Source organism: Hibiscus syriacus, unplaced genomic scaffold, assembly GCF_006381635.1.
Source record: "Hibiscus syriacus cultivar Baekdansim isolate YM2019G1 unplaced genomic scaffold, ASM638163v2 tig00111650_pilon, whole genome shotgun sequence".
NCBI lineage: Eukaryota > Viridiplantae > Streptophyta > Magnoliopsida > Malvales > Malvaceae > Hibiscus > Hibiscus syriacus.
The window spans coordinates 2,959-19,832 of NW_024063146.1; the positions used below are offsets into that span (position 1 = coordinate 2,959).

Here is a 16,874-nt window from a genome sequence, read left to right on the forward strand (position 1 = left end):
TATTGTTCATTAAAAAATCTTTTGAATTAAATTTGCTATAACAAAATATAAATTACATGATATGATATTATTATAATATCAATTACCATTTTAAGAAAATAAATTTTAAATCGCTGTTATTAATTGGATAATGGTTTTTGAAATACGGTTGACATCCGTAATCTGTATAGGTATAAATATACGGATTTAGAGTGTTACATTTATTGGTATCAGAGCTACGGTTTAGCCGATTCTAGGTCTAAACCGAGTTTGTTTTGAGTTAAAAAGTGTATACATGCCACTAGGATGTCGAAAGTTATTGATAGTTGTATATATATACTATGATGATGCTTTTTGAGAGTAAATTTGCTCTTTAATAATGTATGAGGATTCTGACTATGTTCAGATGTTGGAAATTAAAGACAAAAGTAAGAAATTTGAAAATGTTAAAAAGAAGGTCGAGATTGAAATCGACCCAAAAGGGACGCGATATGAATTATGTAAAACACCTCAGAAGGGTGGAAGTTGTAAGGGATTTTCATCCATTATGTGGAAGAAATGCCCTAGCTTTTAATGAAGTTTCTGAATGGAAAGAATCGATTAAAAAGTTTGAACGACTTACAGGAAAAGTTGAATTGGATGAGGATCCAGAGGAGAATGTTGAATCTAGTGATGATTCTGAGGTTTCTCCAGGTAAGCTTAAATAAGTGAGAAATATTTAAGCTAATAATTAAATTGTTTAAAGCATTTTGATTTGAGTAAGAGGAAATAAATAAGCGGTAATAAGTTGTCCGCTAAAAGTTTACAGAAAGTTGAGTTATTAGTGAATCAAATGATTATGAGTTGGATTGATAATAAATATCAAGTCCATAAAAATTGGATAGAGTTACCTTGTGAAGGTAAATATGAGAAAATGGATTGTCTAACCATTTCATGCTGAAATGAAAAAAGTGTTTAGATTAAGATGGATTCTCAAGAACTTGAAAAGTGTCAAGTCCGTGATGATAAGAAGAAAAAAGAGTAAATTTGTTTACTAGTGTTATTCTAGCATTTACTGTTATGAAGTTATTGCTACAAATTTATCAAGTTTTCTTATTGAATGGTGTGAACATTGAGACTTTCATTTGTGATTGAAAATATTTCAACTGTTCGAAAATATTATTTTTGGATTTAGAAAAAAAATTATATAGATTTCCTTAGATGAAATAAGGAATTCTAAAGTAGAGATATTCAATTCAATTTGATAAAAAGTATTATTATGGGAAGACCCATAGGTCACAGTCATGATACAAGTGTTAATTAGATAAATAGTAAATGTCCGATAAACATTCATGAGCTTATGGTAATGGCGAATCTTATGGGATCATCATTAATGAGTTTTAGATCATTTTGATCATGAGTTGGTTGTTTCTGCATTAAGGTTGGGTTATTAGTCGCGAGAAGCGATTAATTTAGAAAAATGCAGAGAAAAAAAATTTAGTGATTGATAAAAAAGCAAAATCATCACTAACGTGATATCAACAATGGTTGCGATTAAGAAGATGTAAAAAGGATGCATAGCTTTTGTAGCTAAAGTGATAGATACTTAAGTATCTGAAGTAAGATCATATGATATTTCCATAACTTGGAAATTTCCATATGTCTTTCTAGATTTATTATGTGGGTTACCTCCAGATTTAGAGGTGGAAATTCAATATTAATGGTTATCAAGGCATTAATCATGTATATATGTGTTTATATCGAATAATTGCGATTGAGTTAAGAGAATAATGAACCAATTGCAAGAATTGCTAGATTGAGGATGCATTAGACCGAGTATTTTACCTTGGGGTGAATCAGTGTTGTTTATGAAAAAATGATATACGCAATTATGCATAGATATTATTATAATACCAATTACCATTTTAAGAAAATATATTTTAAATCATTGTTATTAATTGGATAATGGTTTTACGGTTGACATCCGTAATCTGTATAGGTATAAATATACAGATTTTAGGTGTTACACTTATAGTATATAGTTTAGTAGTTTTACCGAGAAAGGAATATCATTTCGATATTTCCATAATATATTTTCTCAAAATCATTGATAGGTAAACAAATCCCGAACAAGTCATCCTAGAAGAAACATTCATGTCTTTAAACAAGTGTAGGCAATCAGGTGGTGACCAATTTAAAGGTTGTGTATCTCTCTTGATAGTATGGTGGTAGAGCCATTTCTAGATAGTCTAAAAGTGTTGGTATTGATCCCCCTTAGCAGATTTCCTTGACAAGTACAAGATTCCAGAACCTCGCAGAAGAAAAGACTGGATTGAGGCTCTAAGAAATATGAAAGATACCGAAGTAGTCTGGAAAGTGTATTGGTTGTCCAAGGAATACATATTGTACATATGTGGAAATGATAACTTTGTTATGTTACATGGACTATAGGGAGCAATTGGCTACACTCTTTTGATGGAACTTCGACAGTTTAGTGCCCGATATTTCATACTAACTACTCGTGGGCTGAAAGAGTTTTCATTTTCTACCCTGAATTTTAGAGACCAAATCTCGATGATATACAATGCTTGGAAAAATCCCAATTTCCTGAATTTCAAGATGATAGAATCAGCGTTCACGTTGGCCTATGAGGCTTGTAGGACGGGAAGAATCAATGATAATACCCTGAAACCAAATTTAAAAGATGGGTTGACCATGGAGGAACGATTAAGAAGGCTCTCAGCTGAAGCTGAGCTATTGAGAGAAGAAATCAGGCTGATGAATATGGATAGTGAAAAAGAGAAAATAAGTTTCTCAGATGAGAAAACGATGTGGAAACTGAGCTAGTAAAGCGAGATGGGGTGGTAAAACAATTAACCAAAGAAAATGAAAGAATCCGAGAGACTTTCGATGCCCTGGATCAAGATTTTAGAGACTTGGAAAAGAATATGAAGGCTAAGGGCCTACATCATACAATTAATGCTTTGAAAGTGAAGTTAGATGGAGTAGAAAGAAGTGTAAGAAGAAGAAATGAAGGAAAGAAGAGAGCTATACAACATGCCCAGAGATTAAGAGAACAAAGAGATGGGCCAATCAAGAGTTAGAAAAAAGGCGAGCCAAATTGAGCAACTCGAACCATAACTTATTAGTTCAGAGAAGGCTTTTCAAAATCCCTACAATAGTAATGGCATTTCTTCTAAGAGAGAATGAGGCCTTGAAGAAAAGAATAGCTAATTTGGAATGAATTGAACTGATTTACTCATAAGCCCATGAAATGACTTGGCAAGAAAATTAATCTTCGAAGAATAAGATTGATGAGTTGGAGGCTGCAATGCAAAGATGCAATGGACGAATCCAACAACTCAAAAGAAATAAACCTTTATCTAATTAATAGCTTTTGATTGCACTGTGCCAAGCTAATGACACCATTTAGATGTAGCATGAAGCGATGGAGAAAGTAATGGAGCAAGCTAGAAAGGTTGCTCAACAAGTCTTTGAGTTGTCTGAAAGAGAGCTGCCTTGAAAGTCTTTGTGGTACCAAAATCTAAAGAAGGGCGATGCATTATTAAGATGATGGTGGATCTAGAGAAGTTAGGAGATATGGCTAGATATTATATATAGTTCTCTGTTGGCGTCTTTATTTTCCCTAAGTGCTTAGGCATTAAGTGTTATTGAGAACTTTTGAATGAAATGGTTATTCTGAAATTCATTCTGAAATCAATATCTTTTGCACTAGCATTTTCATGTTTTTCCAATCTTTATGTCTTAATGCATTGTATTCTAACATTCATTCATCCATTCAATAAAACACCAAAGTAACTCGGTAAGATTTCTAATTGCAGTTACCCTAGCCCTCAATAGTGGTAAAGACACCACACACCCCTACTGTACTCATAAGTCGACCAAGAAAATAGAAGGGAGACTAGCCTGAATCGACCAAGATCAATGAGACACGCAATAAGAAATGAGAGAGAGGCTGAGTAAACTTGAAATATATATGGAAAGTTCATAGCTCAATTTACTGAAAAAGATAAATGACATATTTGAGAAGAACTCGACCGCTTGTATAGCTCCTGCTAATCAACTTTTGTCGTCCACCCAAGACTCCTTACACCCTCCAGGGTTCGGTCAAGAGCCATCTCATCCCCCAGGATTCACGCCAGACCCTCAACACCCTCCAGGCTTTACACCCATTTATATCACTGCTCGCTCATCGGCTCCATAAGAGGCTCGACAATGAGTTTACTTTTCCAACCCATAACCTCATGAAGAACCCTCAAATTACCAACTTATATAAAGAGAAAGACCAAATGAGTTCAGCATGGAGGATTTAACACCATATTTGAATAAAACGGCTAAGAGGGAGAAAACAAACACTAAAATCGTTTAACAATTCAGGAACTTGAAAGAGATAATAAAATATATTGAACTTATAGAACCAATTTATGGGATAGACGTCAGGGAACTAAGTCTAGTCCCTGATCTTCCTCTGCCCCCAAAATTTGAAATTTCAGATTTCGAGAAATATGATGGAACCACGTGCCCCTCATAACACCTTACAATGTTCTGTCGAATGATGTATGGTTATTTAGAAAATAAGAAGTTGTTAATCTTTTGCTTTCAGGATAGTTTAACTAGGTCTGTAGTAAAATGGTATAATCAGCTGACCAGATTTCATATCAAGTCATGGAAAGATCTAGCAAAGGCTTTTACGAAACAATATCACCATGTGATCGACCTGGTGCCGGATAGTTGGACTCTCCAAAATATGGAGAAGAAATATAACGAGACCTTTAGGCAGTACACCCAAAGATGGTGAGATGTAGCAACATAAGTCCAACCACCACTGCTAGAAAAGAAAGCCACTGTCATTTTTGTGAACACACCTAAGGCCCGTACCTCGAGCATTTATTGGGTATTCAAACAATTATGTTAGGCCGACATGATCAAAGGTAGCATGGAACCAAAGCTAGATGATTATGAGTTATACTATGGTTATCACTAAGAGAAAAGGTATGAGATCCAACACTGTCTCAAATTTAAAGGGTTGCTCCAGAGGATGATGGACAATCGAGAAATAGAACTCTTTGACTAATCTGATGAAAATAAAGAAATTGATGTGTGTACGTCTGAATAATTATAAATGACATATGATGCAAGAAAACCCGTAATCATCACAGTTCGACCCCGAGCTGATAGTTCGTCAATGACAAATCCAAGGGTTGTGATAATCGCTCCAACACCGTTTTCGTTCAAAGACACCCATTGAGTACCATTGAACTATGCCGCTCAGGTATCAATTCTTAAAGAATCAAGGTCCATAGAAAAGATTCAAGCATTTGAGAAGGTAGAAAAAGTAAAACAATAGAAACACATCATAGAGGAAGTGGGTGAAGTAGGTCACTTCAACAGAAGTAGGAGATGCTACTCTCCCAAAGCATCAAAGGAAGCTGAAAAAGCAAAATGAAAGCTAAAACACTTGAGGTACCTAGTATATTCAAAGAAGAACCTCTGTTGCTGATTAACAAGCCGGTGACTGAAGCTCAAGTCTAGGAATTCTTGATATTCCTAAAGGATAGTGAATCTAGTATAGTGGAGCAGTACATAAGCAGCAAGTAAACATCTTGATACTAGATCTATTGATAAGTTTAGAAATACACCGTAATGCCTTGTTGAATGTATAAACCATATTTTCATCCAGAAAATATATCTCTGAACAATCTTGATCACATCATGGGACATATAGCTGTCGAAAACTACATAATATTCACTAACGATGAGATCCCAGGGGGAGTAATGGGATTTATCAAGGCCTTGAACATCACCACTCATTGTCATGGTCATGTTTTGTCAGGATTCCTGATTGATAACGAGTATGCACTAAACGTGATGTCATTAGCTACCCTACAAAGGAAACCCATCGATATCTCTCATATGAAAGACTACCAGCATGTCGTCAAGCATTCGATGGAACAAGAAAAAATATAATGGATAAAAAAGAGATACCCCTTCTAATCGAACCCGTATAGTACAATGTTGATTTTGTGGTGATGAACATACATTCTACCTACAATTGCCTGCTCGGAAGGTTATGGATCTATTCTGCTAGGGCAGTCTCTTCTTCTCTACATCAGAAAGTAAAGTTTGTCATCAATGAATAACTGGTCAGCCTCGAAACCGAAGAATAAATTATTCCTTTTGTAGCAACCAATGCCCATAGATAGATATTAATGTGGAAGCTTTGAAGTGCTCTTTTAGGACTCTAGAATTTTCAATACAAGCTATGTTGCCAAGGGGAGTGGGATGTCACAACCCAAATTATCTAACTGCACCCAAATTATCCCAATGCCCATAGGGATCTATTATGCTAGGGCGGTCTCTTCTTCTCTACATCAGAAAGTAAAGTTTGTCATCAATGAATAACTGGTCAGCCTCGGAACCGAAGAACAAATTATTCCTTTTGTAACAACCAATGCCCATAGATAGATATTAATGTGGAAGCGTTGAAGTGCTCTTTTAGGGCTCTAAAATTTGTCAATACAAGCTATGTTGCCAAGGGGAGTGGGATGTCATAACCCAAATTATCTAACTGCACCAAAAGTCTATTAGACAAACTCTAGGAAGAGAAGCTGAGGTTGAAAAGGGTTTGGGAAGGAACTTGTAGGGAATAGTACTTATCATAATCATTAAAATAAAGAATGATCACTTTGGGCTCGGATATAAACCCACGTATCAACAACAAGGAAAATACATAAGAAAGAAGACCGAGGCAAGAAAGGCCAAACTCATAGGGAAGGATGCCCCTTGGGAACGTATGTCATTCCCTCCTTGAAATCACTTTTTAGGTTCGGAGGGGTGTATGACTTGAAGCAGCAGGAGACCAAAACCCTCAAAGAGGAGGTGAAGATAAGAGAGACAAAAATGTTTATTGAGGCCGTGAAGGGTTTATCCATTAACATGATCTCTGAAGATGAACCTGAAAAATATCTGGATGGAATTCACCCTTGCTTCCCGGGTGAAAAGTTGAGCAACTGGACTTCAGAGGATCTCTCTATGGTCTTTAAGATTGATTCAAAGTAATAATTGAAACCACCGCTAAGCTTACGCCCGAGAGTAGAGGGGATCTTTTGTAAGGGCATGATATGTCAAAACTACTTTTATATTAAAGAATATGCTTTTTGTTTCCAAAATGGCAATCACTTTTATATTTTGTACATTTTACATCATTCCTTCATTCATTAGTCCTTACATTTATACCCATCGATCGTTATCCAAATGTGTATCAAATTTTCCTTTGTAGATGGCACGCAATGTCAATAACATGAATGTTTTTTAGTCCAATCATGAGATGAATTTAGAGCGGCCCATATGTTTGGAGATAAGGCATATTGTAATGTTCCTAACGAGCTGCTAAGACTAGTATAAAAAGAAGATAAACAAATAGTACCTGATAAATAAGAAATCGAGATTGTGTATTTGGGGACAGAATAGGAAAATAGAGAAGTAAAGATTGACACTACTCTATCTGCAGAAATCAGACAAAACTAGTAAACTTTCTCTAAGAATTCAGAGACATCTTCGCATGGTCATATTAGGATATGTCGGGATTAAGTATAGACATAGTGGTGCATAAACTTCTAATAAAACCAAAATGCAAGTCCATTAAACAAAAACTCAGATGGATGAGGCCATAGATGCTTCTAAAAATTAAAGAGGAAGTAACAAAACAGATTGACATGGGTTTCCTCCAAGTAGCCAAATACCCAGAATGAGTGGTCAACTTAGTACTGATACCAATGAAAGATGGGAAATTTCATATGTGCGTGGATTATCGAGATCTCAACAAGGCTAGCCCTAAAGATAATTTTTCATTACCTCATATAAACACCCAGGTGGATAACACAGTATGTCATGCATGGTTCTCCTTTATGGATGGTTTCTCTGGCTACAATCAGATCAAGATGAGTATCGAGGACATAGAGAAGACTACATTCGTGACTATGTAAGAAACCTTCTGCTATAAGGTAATGACATTCGTATTGAAAAATATTGGGGCAACTTATCAAAGAACAATTATGACCCTCTTCCATGACATGATGCACAAAGAAATTGAAATTTATGTGGACGACATGATTTCCAAATCCAGAACAGAAGAGGAGGACATTCAGAATTTAAAGAAACTATTTAAGAGATTAAGAAAGTATCAGCTAAAGCTCACCCAGTTAAGTGCACCTTTGGAGAAACATTAGGGAAGCTCTTGGGATTCGTAGTGAGTCAAAGAGGAATTAAAATTGACCCAAATAAAGTGAAATCAATTCAAGATCTTCCTCCACCTATGAATTAGAAATAAGTTCGAGGTTTTCTTAGGAGGCTAAACTACATATCTCAGTTCATTTCCCAATTAACTGACAAATGTGATCTGGTATTCAAGTTACTCAGGAATAATAACCCTAAATTCTAGATAAAGAGTGCCAAGATATTTTGGAAGTTGTCAAGAAATATCTATCCAATGTTCCTATCCTGGTAGCATATATTCCTGGGAGATGTGTGACTACTAATGAAGCAAGAAACATCATGGGAGAGATGCATGGAGGAATGTGTGGGACCCACACAAACGGATGAGATATAGGTACTATTGGGCAACGAAGCACATTGATTATGCGAGAAGGTGCTAAAAGTGTCAAATATATGCATATAAGATTCGTGCACCGCCATCACCCCTATACGTAATGACTGCATCATGGCCTTTTTCTATATGGTGTATGGACGTTATTGGAGCAATCACGCCAAAAGCATCAAATGGTCACCGTTTTGTTCTAGTAGCAATTGATTACTTTATTAAATGGGTAGAGGTTGCTTCCTAATCTAGTATCACAAGAGCTACGGCCTGTAGATTTATAAAGAGAGAGATAATTTGTATACATGGATTACCAAAAATGATCATCACTGATAATGCAACTAATCTGAACAACAAGATGATAAACGAGCTATGTACGTGGTTCAAGATAAAGCATGCCAACTCTACAACTTATCACCCAAAAATGAACATGGCAGTAGAATCTGCAAACAAAATCCCCAAGAAAATCATTACCAAGATCATGAAGACTTATAGAGAATGGCATGAGAAGTTGTCATTTGCCTTATACGCTTACCGAACAACAATACAGACATCGATAGGGGCAACCCTTTTCTCTTTGGTATATGGAACAGAGATAATCGTGCCTATTGAGGTTGAAATTCTATCATTGAGGGTCTTGAGAGAGGTTAAACTAGATGAAGTAGAGTGGGTCTAAGCTCGGTTTGATCAACTGAACCTCATTGAAGAAAAGAGATTGAAAGTTATCTACCATGGGCAGATGTACCAGAAGCGAATAATGTAAACATGACAAAAGGGTTCACCCAAGAGAATTTTGAGAGGGTGATCTAGTGCTTAAAAGTATATTTCCCATTCACAAAGATTTTCGTGGGAAATAGATACCTAATTGGGATTAGCCATACGTTGTCAAAAAGGCCTTCTCCGGAGGAGCGTAGATTTTGAATGAAATGGATGGAGAAGTATTGAAAAACCCGATAAATTCAGATTATGTCCAGAAATATTATTCTTGATAAAAAAGGGTTCAAGGCGTAAGCCCGCAAAAGTGTCTTGAAACCAAATGAAGGATTTAAGTTGAAAACTTGAAATGATGGCTCAAGTGCATTAACGTTAGACATCCGATAATTAAACCCTCTCATAAGTCTAATATCTCGGAAGAAGCTTGACATCTGCAGACTTCTTCACAACGTTGAAATCCTTCAGAAAAAAGCTCACCTCAGTGCTCAGGATTACACAAAGTTGATTAACTCAAAAACGCTCTTGCTAGGGATCCTTGGGGTGTCAATCCTTACTCTTAGTGTTTTACTTTTTGTCTTTTGTGATTTCCATAATTTTTTAAACTCCCAAATTTTCAATGAATTTCAAATGCTCTTGCTAGGGTTCCTTGGGGCATCAATCCTTACTCTTAAGGTTTTACTTTTCGTCTTATGTGATTGAATAATTTTGTAAACTCCCAAATTTTCAATGAATTTTGGATTTATCAATTCAATTTTTAAATGCATTCATGTTTTCTACATTTCATAAGTAGATTAACATAGCCCAATTTAAACAAAAGATTTATTGGTATTACTTTGGTTAACCTTTCAAATGCAGAGAATCTAAAGTAGTTCACAATTCAACAAGAAATAAAGAGTGACCGCATGATAACATTTCAGAAACAACAATACCCCAAGAAAACCTGGAGAAGGGGTAAGGAGATGACAAAATCATTTGGTGCAAAGATGAAGCTTCAACACAAAGAACGAGGCAAACATGTCAAGACAATAGGATTTACAATACTAAAATGACATCATACATACTAATAGGCATTTGCAAAATAGGAACATACACATTCACCTATTTGATGATTGGCATGATCTCAACAGCTCAATAAATATTTTGATTCTACAAAAGATATGATTAAACAAAGATTAAACACATCCAATGCACAAGAGGATAGATCAACATTTCTATTAGAGAGTTCATAATGAGAAGAGTTCATCTGATAAGGGAAAAGAAGTTCATAATAAGAAGAACTTGTTAAGAACTCGACACATCCATCACACAAGTAGGTGGATCAACATTTCCAAGTGGAAGGATTCGTAATGAGAAGAACTCGTCCAACAATGGAGAAGAAGTTCATAATGGGAAGAGCTTGTTCAACCTAGAATCATCCATTTCACAAGGATGTGGATAAATAAAGAGCTCTTAATAAGAAGAAATCATCCAATAAAGGGTTTGTAATGAGAAGAACTCATTCAACTAGAGAGAATAAGTTTGTAATGAGAAGAACTTGTTCAACTTTGGTTCGATTCCATCATAGAAGAAGACGTATCAACATATATATTAGAGAGTTCATAATGAGAAGAACTAGTCCGATGAGGGAGAAAAGTTCATTACAAGAAGAGCTTGTTTAACCCTTGCTCGTCCATCACAGAAGGAGGTGGATCAACATTTCTAAAGAAGAAGTTCATAATGAGAAGAACGTGTTCAAACCTTGACTCATCCATCACATAAGGAGTTGAATCAATGTCACCTTTTCTCGATTCCATCATAGAAGGAGATGGATCAACGTTCCCAAAAAATAGTTCATAATGAGAAGAGCTCGTCCAAGGATAGTGAAGAGTTCATAATAAGAAGAACTTTAGCTCAATAATTTTAGTAGTTTAGTATGGATAAAAATGTTGTTTTAGATCTTTGCTCCATTTTCGTTTCACAATAATGAGCAAATAGGGAAGCTATAATCACAATTTTTTACCCGACCCAAATTATTATTATTATTATTATTATAAATAAAAATAATATTATTAAATATTATTTGCGTTTACAAATCAAACCCATTTTCATTGTGCCCAAAGGTAAAAACCTAAAAAAACCCTAAACCTATTAAACCATAACCTTATCCCTCTATGGCTAATTATAACCCTAATTTCAGGGTTAGCCACCATCTATATTTGATAGCAGCAATAACCACCGCCAAATATATTTCCCACCACCACCGATCAAGTTCATCCCACATCCAGCAGTGCTGGTCATCGTCGCCGTCAAGCCTAGCAGAACCAATTCTCATTAGAGATCTCAACAAAACCCAAAAATTACGGGCATTAAAAATACAATCCACCACATGCAGAGGGAAACAGTGGATGTCAAAAAAAGTAGGATTAGGTGTTTTTATTATAAAAATCACGAAAATATCTATGTGAAATTGGGTATTAAACCCGAGAAAAAAATGTTATAAAGGGATCTTTTTCCTTCATTTAAAAAAATAGAAAGCAAAAAGTTTGAAGGTAAAAGATCCTTTTTTCTTATTTTCATAGCATATTTCGAATACAAAAAAAGGAAAAGTAAAAACCTTTACCTGTTTTTATGGGTCTCGTCAGAGTCGGGGCTTCACCGGAGTAAGGAGTGTGAGTATAGAGGGTTTGTTTTTTAGATCTAGGTTTAAATGGGGTTTAAGGCTTGTTTAAGTGTCATTAGGCTCCTATTTTAGACTAGGAAAAGTAAATTAAGGAGTTTGGGTTTGATTTTGGGGTGTCTTGAGGTTATCGGACGCCGTAGTTGGTGGTCGACGGCGATGAAAGCATACATGGGGTGTCGGTCGATAGAATAAGAAAGAGGGTTGAGAGAGTTTGGAAACTTTTTTAGGTTCAAGGTTAGAAATAATTTCAAACAAAAAAAGGTGTGTTTTATAATAGGATGTTAGGGTTAATTTTGCTTAGGTCCCTAGAAAGTTGTCGCGTATTTACATTTTGATCACCTGCAGGGATTGTTTTGATTTTAGTTTTAATCTTGTTGGCCTGATCTTTTAATTTTTGCATTTTGTTTATTAGTTCATATTTTCCTTATTAAAAATGGAAAATCACGTTTTAGTCCTCGTTGTTTTAGCGCATTTTTGCACTTAGGTTCTTGTCATGTTATTTTTATTTTATTTCGAATTTGGATGTACTAATTGAGTGCTTTTTCCTTTTTATTTGTTATTTAATATGTTTGAATGTTAGGAATAATCATATTTTGGTCCTTATTGGTTTTTCGATTTTTATATTTAATCACTTGATTTTTTATTTGTTAATTTGCCATGTTGTTTGTATTTATTTCAATGTGACGCCTTGTATCCTTTTGCATATGTTGGAATTGGTGTTTGTACTTTTTTTATATCTTTAGTCTTTAATTGATATTTAGAATTAACTTTGTATAGTTTAGTTTTTTTTAAAATATTAGTTTTTAATGCATGTTTATTTTATGTTTTTAGGATTAATCTTTTAGTTCCTTAGTTAGTTAGTAATTAGTTCCTTAGATTTTAGATTTAAACCTTAAGTTTATATTTCTCACACTTAGACTCTAATTTAGGGAATAATTCAATTTAAATCTCGTATTTAGATGTCTGATGGTTCATTTCGATTATTCAATTCAATAAAAAAAGGTAATTAATTAGGGTTAATAATTAGAGCCTTAACCTTAGCCTTTTCATACTTTAGTCCTTGAACTTTCTAGTTAGATATTTTCATTTGACATAATTAATTAGGTTAATTAGAGCCTTCTCTTGAGGTTTAATTTCACCTTAGTCTTTTAATTTAGGGAATAATTTGATTTGGCTTTAGCATTAAGATGCTCGATGTTCAAATCAATTATTCGAATCAATAATTGATTAGAATAAATTAGGATTAATATTAGAGATTCACTTTCATGTTTAGTCCTTTAAGTTCTTTAATTTTCATAATTTGATACTTTAGAATAGAGGAAATCATAATTAATTGTGTAGTTTAATTAGGTCCAATAAATAGATTTTTTATTGCATTCCGATTTCACAACTAAGGCAATGTTGATTTACCAAGGAATTAATGGTATAATTCTCGCAATCATGCTCTGGGGGCGACTACTGTTAATTCCAGAAGTAGATGGACATCCTTTTTAAAATCCTTCATTTTTTTTTAAATTTCGAGGTAATGTCCGGTTATTAGCCACAATAATTGATCTCTCATGTTCATGCTAGGGGGTGAATATTATTAGCTTTAATAAATGAGCACCCTCTCCAACTTTGCATCCATAGCGATTTTAAATTAAATAAAACTTCGAACTCAAAATTTCCAATTTTAAATATAAGGTAATCAACTAGATACTGATTTTAAGGCGTTGTGAGGATGCTAATCCATCCCACGCATAATTGACTCCCGAACCCATTTTTTTATTTTTGTAGACCCTAAACTTGGTATTTTGATAAAAAAAATATTTTATTAATATTACCCAATTTTTATAGTGTCTCAATCGCACCTTAAAATGATTGGTGTCGACTCCCAACATTTCAAAATACCTTTTCAAAGAAAAATCCTAAATTGTACTAATTTTTCCCCACCCGAACGAAAAACGGTGCTGACATAAACCTTACTTAAACAATATCAAACTGAGTCAACATATGATTTTCATAAATAGACATGTTTCTTTCTTTGTATGCCGTTGCATACGTAATACTACAACGTACTACTGTCGATTGCATTGTCTAATTTTCACTAATGTTGTATTTCATATTTCATTGTTTATTCGATTGTCAAGAGTTGGCATTATTACACTTCTTTTTATATAAAAAAAAAGCACAATAAAAATTACTCTAAACATTTGTATAAAAGTTTCTTTGTAACCTATTTCTTTTCGTAGTATTTTACATTTTAAATGTTTTAATTTTTGGTCAAAATAAATCATGTTGGATATAAATCATTAGTTCACTAATACTCAACTAATATTATTAACGTGACATTTTCACATGTGCCTAATTGTTGACATGTCACATGCAATGTTATCATATCTCAGTCAACATGTTAATGTTCAACTTAGAAGGTCTCTAATTTTTTTATTAAAAGGAAGAGTTTGGAATATATAGATAGTCGAATGACATTTTGTTACTTTTAATAATCAGATGACTCAACAAAACAACATCCTATGATTAAATGATCATTTTATAACTTTCAATAATTGTGGACTCGACAAAACGTTACCTATAATAGGGGATCATTTGTGTTTAGGAATTGGCATAGGTCGGATAAGGTCAGATTTCCGGTTAACTCAACTTTTTGAGATAAAATTTGAACCTGACCCGAAATAATATATTTATTAAAAAAATATTACTTTTATTCAATAAAAATAAGAATTTAATTAAAAAAATAATATATAGAATGATATTATTGCAACTATCTCTATATATTAGGTAAATTTATATATTTTTTGGGTCGGGTTAAATAGGATATTTTCACCTAAGTCCGATCCGAACACAACCTCTAAGAAAACTCAACCCAACCTAACCCAAACTTAAATTTTTTTTAGAAAAAAAATATGATCGGTCGGATTGGATTGAAAGCCAGCTTATTTGAGTCTCATGCCATCCCTATTTGTGTTCTTTAGACTACAATATAATAACTCAAAAATAGGGTTTTCTTTTATCTATTATACTAGAGTTGAAGAAAGGCTCTTCCTTAGCAGATAGCCGCCTCTTCTCAGCGTCTAATCTCTTCCGCAAACATGGTAATCTTTCTCTGTTTCTATCATTATCTTTGGTCTCAAAGAAACTGGTTTCCCTAAAATGGCTTTAATATGTTTGTTTTCATGTTTTCTAGATCATACCAGAAAAGAACCGCCGTGAGATATCCAAGTACCTCTTTCAAGGTAAACGAATAAAACCCCATTTTCATTTCAATCGACCCATGGATTCGTTTATTCATCTGGATTCAAAATCTGGGTTTTATGTACGTTTTTCAGAGGGTATTTGCTACGCCAAGAAAGATTACAACTTGGCGAAACACCCAGAAACCGATGTTCCGAATCTTCAAGTGATAAAGCTGATGCAATCGTTCAAATCCAAGGAATCCCTTAAACTTTTGCTTGGATGCATTATTACTGGTAACTTACAAATGATGGCATCGAGTTTTGAGTACTTACCTTAATTTTAATTTACTGTCGAAACGATTTTTTTATTTTAAAAATTATATATTTTTAATTATCTTTTGATTAATTTTTAATTAAAATAATATAATTTTAAAAAAATATATCGCTTCGAAAAATTTAGAATTCCCTTTTAAAAAAAAAAATATGGTTCGAGTCGCCACCAATCTTTGATTAGATTGTGATTGTACACTCAAAAACATAGTTGTCAATTTAATAAAAATATTAATTTTAATTAAAACAATAAGTTTACGGTCTGCGTATCAGAAAATTGAGTTCGAGAGTCGATTACGCGTGAAAAGTTTAGCATCCTACATCGTCCTAAATTGATATCTAGTCGATTAATTAGTTGTTTTTAAAATGAAATTTACAAGTTTGAATTTAATTTAGTTTAAGATCCCTTAAAACAATACTTTATGAATTTTAGAACGAAACCTGATAATATTTAATTATTTTCTATCGAAAGAAATGATCCCTCATACATTGAGACAATCAATTCTTGCTCCAAACAAAATAGAGAAATATTATGGTTCCATTAAAATATTCAGATGAACAAAATCAAACAAATTAAATTAAAAAAATATCAATCTTTGTTGGAAAGAAAAACGATATTTGATTATTTAAAAACGTCAAGATCGGACCTTAATAAGTTTAACGATCTTTCCTAGAAGAATTTAAATATATGAATATTTTTTCCTTCGTTCCCAAATTTTAGGTGCGTTCATTTTTTAGGTTTTACTTGTGGGATACACTTTCATTTTAAAATCATCAGAAGTGACTTTTTTATAAGTTAAGACAGTCTCCTCACAGAGATTTCAAAATGAAAATATTACCCTTAATCCAATTATTTGAAACAAGTTGAGTTTTTTTTTGTGAGGGTATCATGCAAATTAACTAAAAATGTTGTCATGCAATTCTTAAATTAATCATTCTCATACTTATACATATAAAACATATCAACATGCAAAATAAATATATATAACTAATTAACGAAGGCAATTATCTAACAAGGGGTTAAATTAAAATAAATCTAGATTTAAGGACTTAAATTTAAAAGATAAAGTAATCTGAATTAGGACTAAAATATTTGAAATCTAAATCTAAGGATTCAATTTAAAAGATAAAATAATCTAAATATGCTAAATCAAAAATACAAATTTAATTAAAATTTTAACAAACTAATTAGTAAAAAGGCTAATCAATAATATAATTAATCTGACTAAAATATAACAAAAACAGTAAATCAGGGATCAAATTTGAAATAGAAACATTTAAATAAGGGACTAAATTAAAACTAATAAATAATTTAGGGACCTAATTTTAATACAATGAAACAATTCAGCATAGTGACCAAATCGAAAGTGAAAGGGAATTAAGCAAGCAATCTAAGAATTAATACAGTGACCTAATTGTAAAA

The 16,874-nt window shown here is 33.3% G+C and overlaps 1 long non-coding RNA gene across 1 annotated transcript; it reads left to right on the plus strand.

Moving 5' to 3' along the window:
• Positions 1-1,478: 1,478 nt before the first annotated feature.
• LOC120166910 lies at positions 1,479-15,447 on the plus strand. Its single transcript, XR_005519987.1, has 4 exons — positions 1,479-1,490; positions 4,771-4,773; positions 15,133-15,181; positions 15,275-15,447. It is a non-coding gene; the product is annotated as an uncharacterized LOC120166910 (long non-coding RNA).
• Positions 15,448-16,874: the final 1,427 nt, after the last annotated feature.